Here is an 18,773-nt window from a genome sequence, read left to right on the forward strand (position 1 = left end):
CTACTTTTCATTAGAGCCCTTAGCATATTAAGCAGAGTTGTTTTATATTCATGATCTGATAATTTCAACATCCCTGCCACATCTTGGTCTGGTTCTGATGCTCTCTGTCTCTTCAAATTGTATTTTCTGCATTTTAGTATGCTTTGTAATTTGTTGTTGATAGTGGACATGATGTCGTGGGTAAAAGAAACCGAGTTGAAAGGCCTTTAGTAATTTGGTGGTGAGGTGTGGGGAGAGGAGAAGCGTTCCATAGGCCTATGTTTAGGTCTCGTGTTTTAGTGAGCCTGTACCCTTGGGCTGCAAACTTCACAAGTGCTTCTCAGTTTTCACCCCCTTAGGTGAGCTAGGAGTGCTAGAGGGGGCTGGAGTTGGCCGTTCCTTTCCGTCCAGGTTGGTTGGGCTCTGATAAATTCCCAATGGCTGAAGCTCTGGTGAAATAGTTTCTCCTGAGGGCAGGCCTTGTTAAGAAGAACAGAATGCTCTAGTGTGTTTCAAAATGGTCACTTTTCTCCTCTTTCTGAGGAAAACTAGAAGGATTTTTTTCTCTGATCTTCACTGTGAGAACCTGGTAGAGTTCCTGGATGTGAAACTCACAGAAGTGTGAGACCCGCTATGACTTGGTCCCCCTGGAGTTTTTCTCTCTCACACTTGTTTATAATGAGTCTCCAGTAATTCATCAATTACAGTTCAGGTTTTTCTACCCCAGTACTGGTTCCTGCAGAAGTTTCCGGTCTCTGGGTTTCTGCTCCTATAAGTTGTGATTCTCTTTATCCACCTATCTGTCTCCTTACTTTTGGGGGTGGAGGTTTGCTCTGTGACTTCACTGCTCTGACAGATCTAAGAAGTATTGCTGATTTTTCAGTTTGTTCAGTCTTTTACTTGTTCTTAATATGGGGTGGTGATTTCTAAGCCCTTTACAAGCCAGACCTGAACCTGGAAGTACACAATCTGCTTTTTAAGATAGAACAATAGCACAGAATTAATGTCTCTTGTGAAAAAGACTCATGTATCAGAAGTTCAGCAATTCATTCAGTTTCACTATAATTTCTTTTTTTCTGTTAAAGTAATATTAAATTTAATATTTTTAAAAATGAAAATATGTTTAATGTTAACTCTTTATGAAATTTTTCTTGTCCACTCCAACATTCATCTTTCTGTTTCAATTTATGAATGGAAAGACGTACGAATAATATTTCTATTTCTGGAGGGTGGCATTTTCAGCGATTTCTTGCTTTTTTTTCTATGTCGCTTATTTTTAAAAATTATGTGTGTATTGATTTTATAAAAACAATAAATGCTTTTAGAAGAAATAGCTCACTAGTTTAGATTTGTGGACCCATAAGTTGAAGAGTAACAAGGACAAATTTAAATTTCTGCTTTTAGTTGTACAGAATTATGGAGCTAGCTCGTGAATGCACTCTCAAAACCAAGTTAAGGTTTCCGTTTCCGTGTCCAGTGTCAGCTTTTCAACCATAACATGCTACCGGTAAAGAAAGCTTGCAAGGTCCTTGACTAGAGTCCCGAAGCTTCCTTAAGGTGGAAACCAATTTATATGTATGATTCTATTCTTTTTCAAAATTACAAGTATTTTAAGTAGCACTGTTATTGCAAAACTATATTTGTATTTCAAACATACAGACAAGAATAGAAATAATACAATGGATAGTCATGCACTTACCACTTATAAACTCTTAGCATTTTGCCTTATTTGTTTCAGATCTTCTTTTCTTAAAAAAATTAAATATTATTTTCGTTTACATATTATTTATTTACATATTTATTATTATTTACATATTATTACAATTGCAGACTCTTGTAATCCCCTCCCTGAACCCATTTATCTGATCCCCAGAACTAGATCATTCATTGTGCCCAACTACATTTTGGTAGAAATCACATTCATAGAGCATCTTAGTGACTTTTTTGAACCTTGTAGGATACATTGAAATTGTTTGATCGCTTCCCACTCCTAGTAAAAGCGTTTTGTCTATTTATCCAATATAGTTGTGGTTTGTGACACGTGGCAGTATCTGTTGTAAACACTGAAATTACCAGGGAGATTAATATTTGAGTCCAACCCTGAAAAACTCCACTGTTGATTTTTGTTAAAATTCAAAATTCCCAATTAAGTACTAATAACATTCATTCCTGTTTTGTAGTTAGCACAAAAACAATGAATTTCATTTGAAGAGAAGTGAGAATTGGAACCTATTCACAGGTTTTTTAACTGTCTTATAGGACTCCATCCCTTTTAGTTTTGTACCTAGAAATCCCACTCATAGAAAGAAAGTAGATGATAACCTCCATCTTGCTTAATCATATGTGAAAAATAAAACTGGGCAGAAATGACAGGCTCAAGGCACTAGGCCACAAGTGACCTGGACAAGTTAGAAATCTGTCTTCAGTTTAGAAGGGCACTGTCTCTAGTCCAACAACTTATCAATTACTTTTAAACCAAGGGGGTCTAAAAGATTTAGAGAGTTGTGCACACACGATAGGACCAAATAATCAGTAATCTTCCTTGCCTTGGTTAGAACCCCACTGGTGCCCATTAAAATTTAAAGTTGAAAGTTCAAGAGAGTGCTAAGGAAGATCAAGCTGTCTCTGTGGTCTAAAACATCCTCTGACCACAGTCCGTAAGATGAGTGAGAGAAATCCATCTGAGGATGTAATAAATGAGTGACTGGGGGGAGGCTAAGTGAAATTCAAAGCACCAGACATACAGAGATGGAGAGAAAGAGCAAGAGCCTGCCTCCTCCTGTAAGAAAGATCAGAAATGGCTAGCGAGAAATGGGGAAGTTCTGAGTTGCAGGGGACAAGCTTATAGATAAATCAGAGAAGGAAGATGAATAATAAGATCTCTGTAACTTGTATTTATCTGCTGCCTTCCTCTGAGAAGTTCATCGTGCTTTATGGATAACATCTAATTAAACTTTACAACATGCCTGGAAGGGAGGAATCAAGTGTTATCGCCCCTGTTTTACAGTTAGAAAACCACGTTGCTCTGGGCCTCAGCTCACACTGTCAGCAGCACATTAGAGGTGGGCTTTAAATCTGTCTTTTATATCAATGCTGTATCCACTGTCCTTTCTTACTGAGAACATCAAGGATTTGAATAGTGTTGTAAGATAGTAAGAACAGTATGAGAAATTTGAATGAATCATTAGTTCCATTTGCTCCTCCCTGAATAAATGGCTTCCCTTTACATGTGTGAAACACTGGAATTCCAAAAATAACCACACAAGGTAGGAAAAGAATTCCCATTTCATAGAAGGAAAAATCGAGACTCAGAGAGTTTGAGGAATCACCCACTTTTCCCAGTACATGGCAGAGCTGGGATCTAAACCAGCTCTTCTCAACCCTAAAACTCAAGCTCTCTTAATACAATAGAGGATGGGATTTCTTCCCTCTGTACTCTAAGTTTGAAAGCACTGTGGTGGGCTGAAATGCATAGATGAAACATCCTCTTTAACATCCTTAGAAAGCTCTTCATTATCTGACCCTTGAGTATCTCTCCAATATCTCTTCAGTATCTCTGAATATATCCCACTCCAGTGAAACTGGATGCCTTCCAGTTCTCCATTATACCATACAGTGTAGCCTCTACCACCTAAAACTTGAATTTTCTCTTTTCTCTAATACTCCACTCACCATTTTATCTGCTGAACAGCTCATTACCCCCAGGTCTCAGCTCAGGTGTCACTTTTTTTTTTCAGGAGAAGATGCACCATAAGTTGCCAGTCTTCCTCCTTTTTTCTTCTTTACCTCCTCAAAGCCCCAGTACATAGTTGTGTGTAGTTGTAAGTTCCTCCGGTTCTTCTATGTGAGCTGCCACCACAGCATGGCTACTGACAGATGAGTGGTATGGTTCTGTGCCTGGAAACTGAACCTGGGCAGCCGAACTTTAACCACTAGGCCATCAGGGCTGGCTCAGGTGTCACTTCTTCTTGGAAACATTCTTTAACTCCACAGGACTAGGCTAGGGGCCTTTCTCACCAAGCCTTGGACCATCAGCACTGCAACACTTTTCACTGTGTATCTGTAATTGCTTTTTACTTGGAAACTCCATATCAGAAGCACCGTTTCTGTTTTGTCCACAACTGAAACCTCAGCACATGGCCCAATGTTTAGCAATAGAAGGCATTCAATAAATTCATTTTAAATGAATGAATTCTGAACCTTCAATTATTTATATTATCCATTCCCCCATTCCTTCACCAAACCTTCACCTCCTTTCCTGGAACCAACCAGGAACTGTCAGGCAGTGCATGGCCTTGATCATCTTCTCTCTGTGAGCCTAAGAAGTTTGGGAACCGTCCTAGCTTCTCCAAGCTAAAAAATAGAGACATAGATACCTCCACAGAGCTACCACATCCTCATAGGAAGTCTAGGCCATCTGTGGGGTCCCTTGTGCCTGCATTTCTTTGATGCCTGGTTAGATCACTCACTGTGTCCCCCACCTCTGGTCCAACCTCATCCTGGACACTAAGTGAGTCTGCCTAGTGCCACCGAGGTTGGCTGAATGGCTCCTGATCAGTCTAGTTCTCATTCTTCTTAATTTGTTTTCAGACGTTAACATACATGACTTATTGGGAATCAGACTCACTCTGCTATACAGCTCATCGGTCCTGCTCCCCATGAGACTCACTGGAGACCTCATGGTACCCGAATGGTTGCAATTGATCTCTGATTGTTGCTTCTGCCCCTCCCTTCACCCCGTTCCCAGGATGTTGTTTCTGCCCTAATTTTACTATTTCTTTTGGCTGATTTCCTACTAAAGACCCTTTCTGTGAAATATCCTTGTTGCTAACATCCCCAGCTGCCACCAACCACTCCCCCTCCCTTCTGAACACAGACCATTTCAACAGGTTCTTCTCTGTTCTCAATATCCACTGGTGGGGATTAATCCAACCTCAACTTGGCAGTCACGGTCAGTCACGGCTGACAGCTCCCTTTGGATAAATAGTCTGAACAGAATGTACAGCAAACAATGTTACCGTGGCTGGTCTTTAATTAATTAATTAACTAATTATTTGGTGAGGCCCCGGGTGAAGAGGACAAACTGAACAATAGATCACGGCCCCTTTCTTGTCTGCTCTGATTGTCATTCCAGAACAGCCAAAGCTAACTAACATTTTCATTTGAGGGAAAAGAAAATCTCCCAGAACTCAGCAGTCATGGTCTTAATAAAGTATATTTAACAACATGTAGTTTTTACATAATGTATTAGCATTATTCATAAGGGGAGAAAGGCTACAAAAGCAGTGGTGAAAGGAATGAATATTTTAAAAGAAGCTTTTCCCAACATATAAAGTAAAATCATGAATGTTAAAACATTTTATTGTCTACCTTATAAAAAAAATTTTAGAGACGGCATTTTCCCCTTTTTGAAACTGTATTAATTCACGCCTTCAACTCGGTCATTTATGGAGTCCCTACTATGTGTTTGGAATATCTTTAATGCTATATAAATATCAAACCCTTAAAAAAGTCAGAGAATCCAAACATATATAAAGCTTTCCTTTGCAGAGCAAAATTCTTATCTAAATTGTCAAATGGCTACAAGTTATACTGCTTTTATACTTCTATCCAACTCATCTAAATATTCTCTGTTGCCCGAGTGGCCACATCCTTCATAATCACCTACAACATTGTCTTCTTCTTTCTTACTTATCACACCACTGCAGGACACGAACACATGTCTCCAAGGATTTCTTTTGATGTCGAAAATCATTGTTCCGTGAGGTGGGATGGAGAGGGGACACAATATTTTCTCACTATTGGGGGAGGGAGTTCCTCTTTGACAATCCAGAATCAGGTCATTATCAAGAGCTCTTAATGGAAGCTCGGACCAGCTTCAAAACTACCCCGTGCCGGATAACAGCATTCTGAAAGCAAGAGTTGAGTTTTGTGCAGCAAAGCACTGAGGCATCAGAAAGGACTCAGAATCAGACCGCCTCTCAGAGCTCAGAGATAGAAGGGATGGCTTTTCCTCTACATTTGATTTCTTAGAAACCAAATCCGAGGAGATTTTATAGCCTTTAGTACTCATAAGCCCTTTCATTTTGTCCTTGTTTTATAGCCCTCCCTCGCTGAGAACGTGATGCACAGGGGAGACCCGCCAAGACACCTGAGCTCATTCACTCTGTGTGTGCCTGTTGACAGGAATCCATTCGGTTGTCAGTTGCTACTTATGTGTGGAGGAGGAGTGGTGGCTTCAGACTCTCAGGCAGCATGAGGTGATGAGAAGAGACAGACCCCAGAACCAAAAGGATCTGGGACCAAATCTACATAACCTTTACCAGCCACTGATTACATTATTTTTATGGGACTCTTATGTAGAATGGGGAGATAATAATATACATCTCACAGATTGCTATGGGGGCCAAGTGAGGCAGCGTACGTTCTTGGTTCAAATCTTGCCAGCTGTGCACCTCTACGTTTCTATAAAATGGAACCAATAATAGTACCTACTTCATGGGGTTATTGTGAGCGTTAAATGAGTTACTACGTGTAATGTGCTTAAAATACCACCTGGCACATATTAGGTCTCCATAAATATTATCCTAGTTGTGGGTAGTGACAGGATATGTAAAGTGTCTAACGCCGTGTCTGCTACATAGAGGATGTCAACATATACTAGCACCATCCTACTCCTCCTCTATTTGGGGTAAGGATTTTAATTTTAGGTGGGATTTCTTTTTAAATTACACAGTGCCTTGTAGATTGCAGACCTTCTGTTGTAGCTCCACAGAGTGATCTGACTGATTTAGAAAAGGCAGTGAGTTCCAATTTGGTCCACGGCACCTGCCCCTCACTGAGCCAGCCCATCTGAGTCAGAACATTCATTAACCCTCAAATTACTCAAGCATCTCATTTTGCTTTGAGTCAAACGCTGTGGTTTTTGCTATTTATGGGCTGTTGATGGCAGATTGAACTTTCATATAAACTCTAAAGATGGTCACCTCCACAGTGGGGCTGCAAAGTACTGAATGTCTAAAAATATCTCCCCGAGCTCTGTAAAGTGGCCAAAATTCTCAGCATTCGAGTCACAGCATTGGGTTAACAAGAAAATACATTAGCTAAAATAGGACGGAGAGTCACGGTTCATAAACATGTCAGCAACCTTCTAAAATTTCTTCCTTAGAGGGGGTGGCTGTCACTTGGCTTCTAGGAAATGGAACACAGGACAGCCAAATTTTGGTAGGAAGGAGAGGTTCATGGGTTGGCCAGGGAGGGCATACTTAGGTGGAACACAGACTTCCTCGGGAGCCAACGGAGCATGAAGGGTCCACTTGCCGTGGGCACCATCCAAGGCAGGCAGGGAGGCCTCACCAAGCCAAGATTTGAAGCCTTGCTATGCCTCAGTTTGGCCCTAGCGGTAAAGTAGTAAATCATAGAAAGAATCTAACCAATTTGGACTGACAAATGTGCAATTCTGCATCCTGGTTTCAGCACATGAATCCAGAAAAAGTAACCAGTCTTGACAGACCCAGGTCCTCCTTCCAGGTTTTACCTCACATGCTTCTCTGCTGTCTCTTCAGTGGTTTTTACAAATCCCAGATCTACCCATTTTGGAGAGACCGGGAAAAGCAAAAGAAGGAAAGAAAACGAGGCTACTCAAGTTTGCCTGAATTGTTTCCAAGTCTCCTCACCTCCTTCTTTCCCTTCTGTCTCTGTGAGAGTAGAGTGTGAATGTGAGAAACTCGGCTTGGGCCAGACGTAAGCAAAGACAGGGTAGGCAGCTCTAATATCTAGCTTTTGGGTTCTACTCACATTTATTGGGCTTTGACTCCCTTCCAGGTTCTGGGTGATGTGCTTTTGCAAACCTCCTTTTGTTTCATCCTCACAATAGGCCTGAGGTGTGCAGGAAGTAAACCGACTCCCACAAAGTTACACAGTTACTTTGTGGAGATCCCAGATCTGCCTGACCACAAAGGCTTTGACCTTCCCCTCGAAGGCACAAGTGTGGCCATTTCCTGGCTGTGGGCAATGAATCTTAGGGAGGAGCTGTGGGTTTGAAGAATGTGAAAATGGAAAAACTGTTGTGGGGGCTGTAATGCACTGAAATGAGACAGCGAGGTGAAGTTTGAGATCATAGTTTGTTGACTTTCTTCATTTCTTGTGCCCCGTAGTAGAACTGGAGAAGATGGTTGGTGAGTGAGTAAAGACTGAGAATTCGTACAGAAATGTGAGGTCAAGATGAGATTCACAAGCAAAGAAAACTGGTAATTTTCAAGGAATTGGACATTCTTTAAGTATGAGAGAATGAACAAGATAGAAGTTAAAGAGAGGGTGGTTAGAGAAACAGAGAGAATTCTGGGTGAATACTGGATTCCAGGTGTGGCTTTATCTGTGAGTAACTTTAGTGGCACAGAGATCACAGTAGCTGGAGTTGAGAAGGATGATAAACAGAGAGGTTGGAATGTCAGGGGAATTGTCAGCATAGATATATTGAAATTGCTGAGATGTATAAGAAGAGAGGAAAAACAACTCAGAAACTAAAGACATTGCCCCATATTTCCATTATATATTTCACTAGCTCTAAGAAATATATACCATTTTCTTCAAGAAAAGCAGAAAGCATATAGCAACTTAATTTTTGGATTCTACCTTGCTGATTATTTAGGCTCCTGTGATAATCAGAACCAAACTTATCCCCATCAAATATTTCCATCATGTTCCATGTAGCTGAGGTGAACAAAGGGTGGCATTATTTAGACCACTTTTATCTAATCCACTTTGCTGCGTAGACCTAACATCTTAGTTATCTATTATAAACTAATCACCTAATGCTTCCTCATCTATTATAAACTCAAGCTGTTCACTCATACCACATAACTTTTGAGACTTAGGTTCATAAATAACGTATTTTCTTTTTCTTTTTTCCCCCTTACCAGGAACTAAGTGGCCCTTGTCTCCATCACAAGTAAACTACAGATTTAAAGCCACTCACTTGAATATGCATGTAGATTTGTATCTGTAGTGTGTTCATAATTATTTTTCAAATCTATGCATAAAGACTGGAAGGAGTTACGTAAAAATATCAATAGGGTGCATGAAGATGGTAGCCTATTATGTTTTATTTTTCTTTAACAATTTTCAGATTTTTTTTTTTAAGTTCCATTATGGCAAGGTGTTATCTTTATACAAAGAACAAACCAGCAACATTTATACATGATATATAATAAATGTGTAAATAAAATAATACTTTTATTTCCATCCAGATTCATTATGTCTTGCGAAGAACACTATCAAGAATTAAGATATTGTTGAAAGAAGAGGAATTGGAACTTATTTAGAGCACTTGCTGGATTAATAACTGCTCCTTCGGGGCAAGACTGCATATGTGAAGGGTGGCCAATAAATCTTCTGTCACTTGCTGTACAGTGTGTCATTTGGAAACAGAAATGTTTGGGAATGACACACCTCGCAAGCAGATGAACTACGTGAGATGTGCCTGCCACACTAAGATGATGCCTCTTCTCCCTCAGTTAGGCACAGGCTCAAATCTGCTAACCTAGAGAATTAGCACTATAGGTAACATCTAAACTATGTTACCCAGTGTTATGGGTTGTATTGTGTCCCCCAAAAGAAATGTTGAACTCCTAACCCCTGGTATGTGTGAATGTGACTTTATTCTCTTTGCAGGTGTAATCAAGTTAAGATGAGGTCATTAGGATGAGCCCTAAAACGATATGACTAGTGTCCTTATTAGAACAGGAAAGGAAACACAGAGACACAGACACAGGAGGGGAGAATGCCATGCAATAATAGAGGCAGAGATGGAAGTGCCGTAACTACCAGCCACGGAACCCCAAGGACTGCTGGCAAATCACCAGAAGCTGGGAAAAGGCCGAGAAGGGTTCTCCCCTGGGGTTTCAGAGGAAGCAGGGCCCTGCTGGCACCCTTATTTTGGACTTCTAGCTTCTGGAACTGTGAGACAATAAATTTTTGTTGTTTTAAGCCACCCAGTCCGTGGTACTTTGTTATGGCAGCCCTAGGATATTAATACGCCATGAAATTGCAATTACTTATTTAGAACCCCTGACGTTTAATGAAAATTATTTTATATGTCTGCACAAAACTTTGATGTGTACAAAGGGGTGGAAAGGAAAAGTGTTTGAGCTGGAAGTCTGCTACAGATATTACTAGTGTTGATGCAAGTTTCTATGTAGATTTAAATATTCCAAATAAAATAGCGTTACTACAAACTCTGGGGACAAACAGCAGTAAACCACGGAGAGTTATTGAATGGGAGAGAACTTCCTAAATTGAAATCAAAGTGGTAGGTAGACCATGTTGCCAAGCTATATGGATGGAAAGGTTGATCTTTTAGCAAAAGGAAGCTAAAAAAAATTTTTTTAAATGAAGGAGAAGAGACTGAAGTTAATAATTGTTGGCTATTTTAATAGCTATGTTTAAAATATTTGCTATTTTAATAACTACGTTGGTTTTTTTATCAGGAATAACCACATAGAAGGGAAGAGCTTGCAGAATCTTTTTTGGTGTAGTGAACTGTGAATATGGGAAGCCAGTACATTTGGAGTACAAGGCTGTGGTTTGCTCCCCAGCATGTACTTGATGGCAGTGTGTCCCCATTTTGATTATGATATTGAGGAGGAAATAAAACAGTCTCTTGACAGGGGCCTTGTCAATCGAAGCCCCAACATTGAAGATTGGAGAGAGTATGATTTCCAAAATCTCAGCCCAACAGAGGTTAAGAAAGAGGCTTACAGATCCCAGCTTAGTATGAACAGGCACACATCCTCCATTTTCTCAGAGTCCCGCTTAGAGGCATGTGTGTGCCGGGGCCTGGGGCCTGGTGGAAGCTATGGGGTGGTGCTCTCGGAGTGGGAATTTACCCAGCTCCCCTCTGCTACATTGTTCTCCTTTTTATGGGTCAAGCTTGAGAGCAGCTTTATCAGTTGGCAAATCAAAAAGACTGTTTGGATGCCAAACAGACCTAGCTTAAGGGTCAGAAGTTTATAGTAACAATGGAAAAACCAGTTACCCAGCCATGGAGACCATGAGAGATGTGTGAAGTTTCAACATCACCTGCTGTGGGGAAGGCAACCCTAGTCCTAACGAGCGATTGCCGGACAACCAAGAAAGCTCTTGGGCACATTTTTGGAAAGTTTTTGGTAGATTATATTTCTGTTAAAAGATACAGGCCCTTTTCTACCAGGCTTGTCCCTGTGGGAGGATTATAAATTCTGCTCCTTGGGGATGTGACTTGGCATCGTTGACTTGCTTTGGCCAAAGGTATATGTGTGGAAGGGAGGTATGACACTTCTGAGCAGAGAACCAGCCATCCTTGGTTCTGCCACCTCCTTTTTCCCTTTGCCTTGAGACTGGCATGTCCCCGATAGGGGCTTCTCCTTTGGACTTTGTTCCCAGATAAGGAGGGCATGGAGTAGAGCTGCAGCCAACATGTAATGTGAGTGAAACATTAGCCTCTGTTGAACTAAGCTGTTGAACTGATGGGTTTGTTTGTTACTGCAGCACAACCTAACAAAAGCTGACTATACTATCACTCCAAAAAGGCACACACCAATTAAGGTGGTTATGGATTATCTCCAGTGGCAGAAGGCAATATCAGGAACCAAGCTAGAACCAAGGGGCTAGAAGACTACAAATGGAAATTACGCTGCAAATTGGTGCTTCAAAGGATGAATACACTGGGACAGCAATCTGAAGGCAGATCTCAAACTAAGAAAGAAGTCAATGAGGGAAAAATTACAATTAGGGCATCATTAACAATATTATTAATAGAAGATCAATACTAGGTCTATCTGAGATAAGAGAGAGTGAGTGCACGAGAGGGCACTTGTGTAAGTGGGTCTCAGGAGAATTTAAGATTGGTTGGCCTAACATTGGCTTGTCTTCCAAAGAGATTAGAGTTGAAGCATCTTATCATCAAATTAGGTGATCAATGGGACAGTAATTCTACTTAAAGAATGAAGGAATTCAGTTAGTGAAAGGCTATAAATGGGAAGGTGCCAAGGAAGAAACGCAACAGGAAGGAAATACGAGAAGGAAATTGACTCACAGGAGAAATGGGTGTCAAGGCTGATATTTGACCAGTGAGAAACAAGGGAAGAGTCAGTCATAAGGACAAGACAGGACTCCAGTCTCTAAGAAACTGGGATGCCAACGGGGGAGGAAAACTGGGAGTAAACTAGATCAACAGTAAAGCAGCAAGGTACTGACGTTATATTTCCCTCCAGGAAACTTCCTGGAATCTGGAGTGGGAGAGAAGCTGAAGATAGAGTTTAAGTGGTTCTGTGTAGGTTATAGGATGGAATCACCATGCTCTGATGTCATGCGACAGGACAAAGGAGCATGCCAATGATTATCTCCATCTTTTAACAAATGTGATAAATTGCACTAGGTTAAAAAAGTCTCTGTTTCTCTAACTTCAGACAAACTTCCCTATCTTATGAAAATTCTGAGTATATAAATCAAGATAGCTGGTGGGTAGAATTGTTTTTCTTTAGTCTATAGATTTCTAGAGCTAAATAATGTGGCTGATGTGCCCCATCAAATGAATGGCCAGAGCTTTTTGTAAGATGATTTTTGTATTTCAACAACAATGGGGCTTTACTACTGGGGTAGTCTGAGTTGAAACTGCAATAAACGCGGGATCAGCCATGTTCAAAGGAAATGGTGTGGCAGAGGCTGATATTTGTCCCAATATCTGTTCTTCCCTTCATCTCATTATAATCAAATTCCTAATTTTTAGCTAGGCACATAGCCACCTCGCACAAAAGATACATTTCTTAGTCTTTTTTAGGGGCTTTTTTAGGATGTGGGCATATGGCTAAGTTCTGGCCAATGGAATGCAGGTGGATAGGAGGTACGCACGTTCATATGAAGGGAGGGACACTCCCCCCATTGCCCCTTTCCCTTCCCCACCATTTGCTGGCTGGACTGTGAACAAAATGATGAGCCATCTTGGACTACGCAGTTGAGGGCAACACTCGAGGGATGTCAAGAAATAAGATTGAATAGTTGAACCTACAGCCTGGTTGATACAAGCAGTAAATCAGTATCTTAGAGACTCTCCTGGAGAAGGTTGGAGCATACTGCTGGGTGAGTTAAAAAGTTACAACTGACCTTTAAAAAGGTTTATCCCCACAGAAGGAGACACACAACTGGGGATTAAGTGTTCTCTGTTTTTTAGTTTTACCTTCTTTAGGAGGAGTAGGCGGAGGGAGGAGGTTAAAGGCAGACAAAGAGTATGTTTTCTTCTGTTGATTTCTTTTCCGCTGTGACTTCTCCATTCCTGAGCATCATTATAGAGCCAGTATTTGCCCTTATAGGGCATCTAGACTCCAAGTCTCCTTTATCAGCCTTCCCATTTCTTTACATTGGTTGGGCTTGAGGTGCTTACCCACTTCTTTGCTACAATTGCCCTCGTCACAAAAAAAGATTATTGACCCAACACATAGAGCTCTGCCTCTTTCCCCTCCTCTTCTCCTAGTTAACCTCTAATTGCCTGTTACATGTTGGCTTAATCTTCCACAAAGCAGCCCTCATTGATTAAGACTAGACTCTTGCTATCTCCTCTCATAGTAAACTCTACTTCCCCTATCAGTGCACTTGTCACGCTTTATCTGAAGTGGCTTGCTCCTTGAAGGGGCTATACACTCCATGGAGCGTAGACTGGGATCTATCTTGCTCACCATTGAATTCCTAGTACCGAGTGCAGTATTTGCACACTTGTGCACATTAGTGGAATGAATGATTGGATGAATCAGGTGGCTGGTTGTGAAGCAGGTGAGGTCTGATCTCCTCGTAGGTTTTACATGGTATCCAATGTTCTTACGATACATCTTAGCTTCCTAAGGCACTTCTTGTAGTGTTCTATCCAGGAGTGATCTATTGAAAACCAGCCTGAGCCTGTCTGCCTCCCTGCCTTCTTATAGAAAACTTAACCTGTTCCCTGTCCCACTGACTCAGATTTTGATTTACACTAGTATGCTAAGGGTTATGGAAGGCAATTTGGTGCTACTGGGCTTATATGGTAATCATGAGATTGTTCTTCCAATTTCAAATTTTTAATAAACAGCTTGATAGTGAAATAAATGATCTGAAAAAAAATTACCAACATTTAAAGATAAATCCCTTTCATGGGCAGGAGTCAGCAGTGCTATCATCTTTCCTTTCATTTTCCAAAGATTATAGAATTCTTATTTTCAGTGTTTTCATGATAAGAGGCTATTTTGATGTTTTTCAGGAGCATTGAGGAAGAAAAGGATTGAAATAATTCTAGAGTCTCCTCCTTGGTTGGGATGAACTTTCCTGTTTGTTTGTTTGTTTGTTTGTTTAGCACGTTAGCAAGTGGTGTGCATCATTCCAAGCTTGGCTCATAAAATCTCCCTTGTATGCTCCTCCACACTCTTCCCTTCCAGCTCTCTGGGATGGTGACCCCATTCGCCGACCCCCAGAGCGACCTTAGAAGTTATGTGTTGAACATTGTAGAGCCGCCGTCAATCTGGATCCTTGAATAACAGCTACTCCCATTTCCACTTCTGAAATGGTGGGAGAAAACTCTCCCTGGGTCTTGTGTTTCTGCAGATCTTTCAAACAGAGGCATTAACAGATTTTGTTTTGGACTATATATTGTTTTTGATTAAACTTTTTATTTTGAAGTAATTGTAGATTCATATGCAGTTATAAGAAATAATACAGAGAGATCCCCTACACCATTTACTCAGTTTTCCCCAGTGACAACATCATGTAAAACCAGTGCACATCACAACCAGGATATTGACATGATGCAGCCCACCAATCTTATTCAGATTTCCGCAGTTTTCCTTGTATTTGTTTGTGTGTGTGTGCATGTATTTAGTTCTATGCAATTTGACCAAAACTGTAGGTTCATGTATCCACCAGCACAGTCAAGATACAGAAACAGTTCCATTGTCACAAAGATCCCTCATGTTATCTTTACAAACTTCTTCACTATCCTCCCTCCCTCACCCCTAACACCTATAAACCTAGCAATACGGTTTCCATCTCTATACTTTTGTCATTTCAAGAAGGTTACACAAAATACAGTTACAAAGTATGTGATCTTTTGGGATTGACTTTTTTGACTATGCATAATTTTCCTGATATTTATCCAAGTTATTGTGTGTATGAAGAGTTTGTTCATTTTTATTGCTGAGGAGGATTCCATGATATGGACATACATTGGTTTGTTTAACCAGTCACCCATTGAAGGACACATGAGTTCTTTCCAGTCTTGGCTATTACAAATAAAGCTGCTATGCAGATTCATATACAAGCTTTGTATAAACCCAAGTTTTCATTTCTCTGGATTGTATACCCAAGATGCAGTTACCCAGTTGCATGGTAATTGCATATTTAGTTTTGTGAGGAATTGCCATATTCACTTGCAGAGTGGCTGTGCCCCTTGCTATTTGTACCCGCAGTGTTTGAGTGATCCAGCCTCTTTGCATTGTTACCCATGTTTGATGGTACCATTATTTTGTATATTAAGCATTCTAATAGGTATGTGTGATATCTCGTTGTGGTTTTAATTTGTATTTCTCTAATGGCTAATGATGCTGAACATCTTTTCATTTGCTTATTTGCCATCTGTACATCCTCTGAAGTGAAATTTCACTTAATGTCTTTTGTTCATTTTCTAATTGGCTTGTTTTTTCTTTATATTGTTGAGTTTTGACAGTTCTTTATATATTTTGGATACTAGTCCTTTGTTGAATACATGGTTTGCAAATATTTTCTTCCAGGCTGTAGCTTGTCTCACCAGTTTTTTATATTTATGTTTTTACAAAATTGTTCTTAAAATTCTCCTTTAATTGAATGAAGGACTTTGGCAGATCAGAAGGAAGATATTTACGACCTTTCTGTTCTAAAAAAGCCAATTTTAAAGCACACAACCAAAATAGTGTTACTCCAATTGTAGACATACTACGCTTCACTTAACTAACTTCATTGTATTCCTTCCTCATTTGGAAATCTTGAATGACTTCCCATTATCCAGGATAAATGTCCCATCCCTAAGCCTAAATGCCGGGTGTTTTATGGTATTTATTAGTCAGATTGTTTTTTTCACTGTCCTCTCAACGCTCTGTGGGGATTCTGGATTTTTTATCTTTTGCTATTTTCATTGCCCTGGCCAAATATAGCTTCCTTCTTCCTGTCCATCCATCTCTTGTACTTTGGGAGTGAGTTCAGTGGATTGATGCAGGGGCACAGGGTGAGTGGGGAAGGAAAGAAGAGACCACCGAGGTGGTTGGGGAGTGGTCCTGGGTAGGAACTTACTTTGCTGATCCAGAAAAGAGAACACCTAGGCTGAAGTCAGGACCTGGGGTTTGGGGTGAAACCGTGAACTAAGATTTGGTGAGGCAGCACGATTGACAGGGTAGCTCTGGGGCTATGGCAGATTGCTAAGACACTCCTCGACAAAAGAAATTAGAGCCTTGCTTTGAGAGGAAAAAGTGGTATACTAAGTTTTTAGCTTTGCTTCTCTCACCTGTCTTTCTCCTCTTGGAAACTGAGGCCTTAGAACAGAACTGGGCTGTGAAGTCAGCACTGCCCACTGCCCCACATTCTCCCATTTTGGGGGCACCTGAGGCCCGCCTGCCTCTCCATCCAGACAGCTGCACTCTCCCTTGAAGGCAGCTAAGAAGAGGGATGGGATGTTCCAAACTCACCTATCTTTCTTTCTTTTCCTTCTTCCTTCTAGAAGTGGACAGCGTTGCTTTTGCCACTCCCGGCACACCAGGTCTATTACAATTAATAGCATGGCCTGACTTGACCTCTTGAGAACAAATTTTGAAAGGTGACAACTCCCTTTATCCTCTGTCTTCTGTGCATAGAGCAGCGTGTGGCCTATAAATGCAGAGATAATGGAGCTGGAGATCCAAATCGCACCATAATCCTAAAGTATCCACAGATGACATCCCCTCCCACCAACAGTTAATGCAGGGAGTTATTAACAGGCCTGATCCTTGATTCAAATACCCCGGGGGCTGTCCTAGCCCCCATAACTGGATTAATAATAGATTTTTACGATGCTTTCAGACAAAAATTTCTCTTTTCTAATTTTTACTGCATATTCGTCCCTCCCACCTTACCCTAGTCTACATACCTTTCTCTTTAAACGGAAGCATAAGTCTGCCATTTAATAAAATCCCAATAACGATCCTTCTCCAAGGGACAAGGGCTAATAATTACTCCTCGTTTAACATTCCAGTCACATGATGGCAAAGGAGAATAAATCAGTTAACCAGCAAGATACAGCACCACTAATTTTCATGTAAAAGGGGGGTGATTGCTTTTTTTTAAAACCATTGTGATTTTTTTAAGCTGTTAAAGCCCAAACATCCTTGTCTATCAGTTTATGAATTATTAATAAAAAAAAAAGGAAGAGAAAAGAGGCTTTCTTTTTCTAAATATCATCTGCTAAGCCACCGCGGCCTGAAGAGGCTCACACTGATTTGTGATTTACATAGTCCCAGTTGGAAGTTAATGAAGACCGCTGAGCCACCTTTGAACATGCAGATAAACCTTCATGTATTTAAAAGCAGGGAATCTGTGCTTGTTCCTGGCAAATTATTCATCTAAGATCTGAAGTTTCTGACACCGCCTGCGTCAGATAAACTGTCACCCAAATTGCAAACTAATTAGTGATTCAAACATTTTCGAGCTGATTGATGACAGAATAATTTACGCTTGTTTCTCAGTTTCCAGCTGGCACGGGCTGCTGACTGGAGCCCTAATTAACGCGAGTACATCAGTCATGTTCTGCCAAGGCAGCACGTACAATTAAAAGGCGGTTTAAATGGAATATCACATTAAAAAGGCTGGGAGATGCAAATGTGAGGAAACAGCGCTTTAGGAAGAAATGACAACAAAAACCCACAAACCAAAACAGAATGGAAAAAAGATTTTTTTTTTTTTTTAATGGAGAAGTAAATTGTACTCTGCTTTGAATATTTAACAAAAAAATAACCAAGAGGAGCCAGACTGGGCCTAATAAATATTGTTGTATTTAAGGAGTTTTATTGAGATGAGTGTTTATTGCTCTTTTTAGAGCAAACAGTTCAGATAATAGCTCTTTAAACTTGTTCTTGGAAAAAAGGGGCCTCCCCCTCCACCCCCTCCTCACTGGTGTTTGGAGGGGTGGCATTCCTTGCCCGCCTCAGAGATGGCTCCTGGGTTCATGGACCTGTCCTCCTCTGTCTTCTAGCTGAGCTCATGTTGCCTTTCTGTTGATGGCCCCGGTCTCTACTGACCTCCTTTAGCACCTTGGTCTACCCCACATCCTTGACACTCAGGACTGCCTTGCATTATTATTACTGTTATCTTTTAAAAGGCTTTATTTTTTAGAGCAGTTTTAAGTTCACAGCGAAACTGAACAGAAAGTACAGAATTCCCGCATGCCCTCTGCCCCCCCCTCAAGCCTCCTCCACCATCAACACCCCATGCCCGAATGGTACATTTGTGACAATCTATGCACTTCTATTGACCCATCATTATCACCCGAAGTCCATAGTTTACATTAGAGTTCACTCTTGGCGTTGTACATTCTGTGGGTTTGGACAATGTATAGTTACGTATATCTCCATTGCTGTATCATACCAAGTAGTTTCACTGCCCTGAAATTCTTCTGTGCTACACCAGGTCATCCCTCCCTCCCCCAACCCCTGAGTGTTTTACTATCTCTATAATTGTCTTCTTTTCCAGAATATTATGTAACTGCAATCAGATAGTATACAGACTTTCATATTGTT

This window comes from Equus quagga, chromosome 6, assembly GCF_021613505.1.
Source record: "Equus quagga isolate Etosha38 chromosome 6, UCLA_HA_Equagga_1.0, whole genome shotgun sequence".
Lineage (NCBI taxonomy): Eukaryota > Metazoa > Chordata > Mammalia > Perissodactyla > Equidae > Equus > Equus quagga.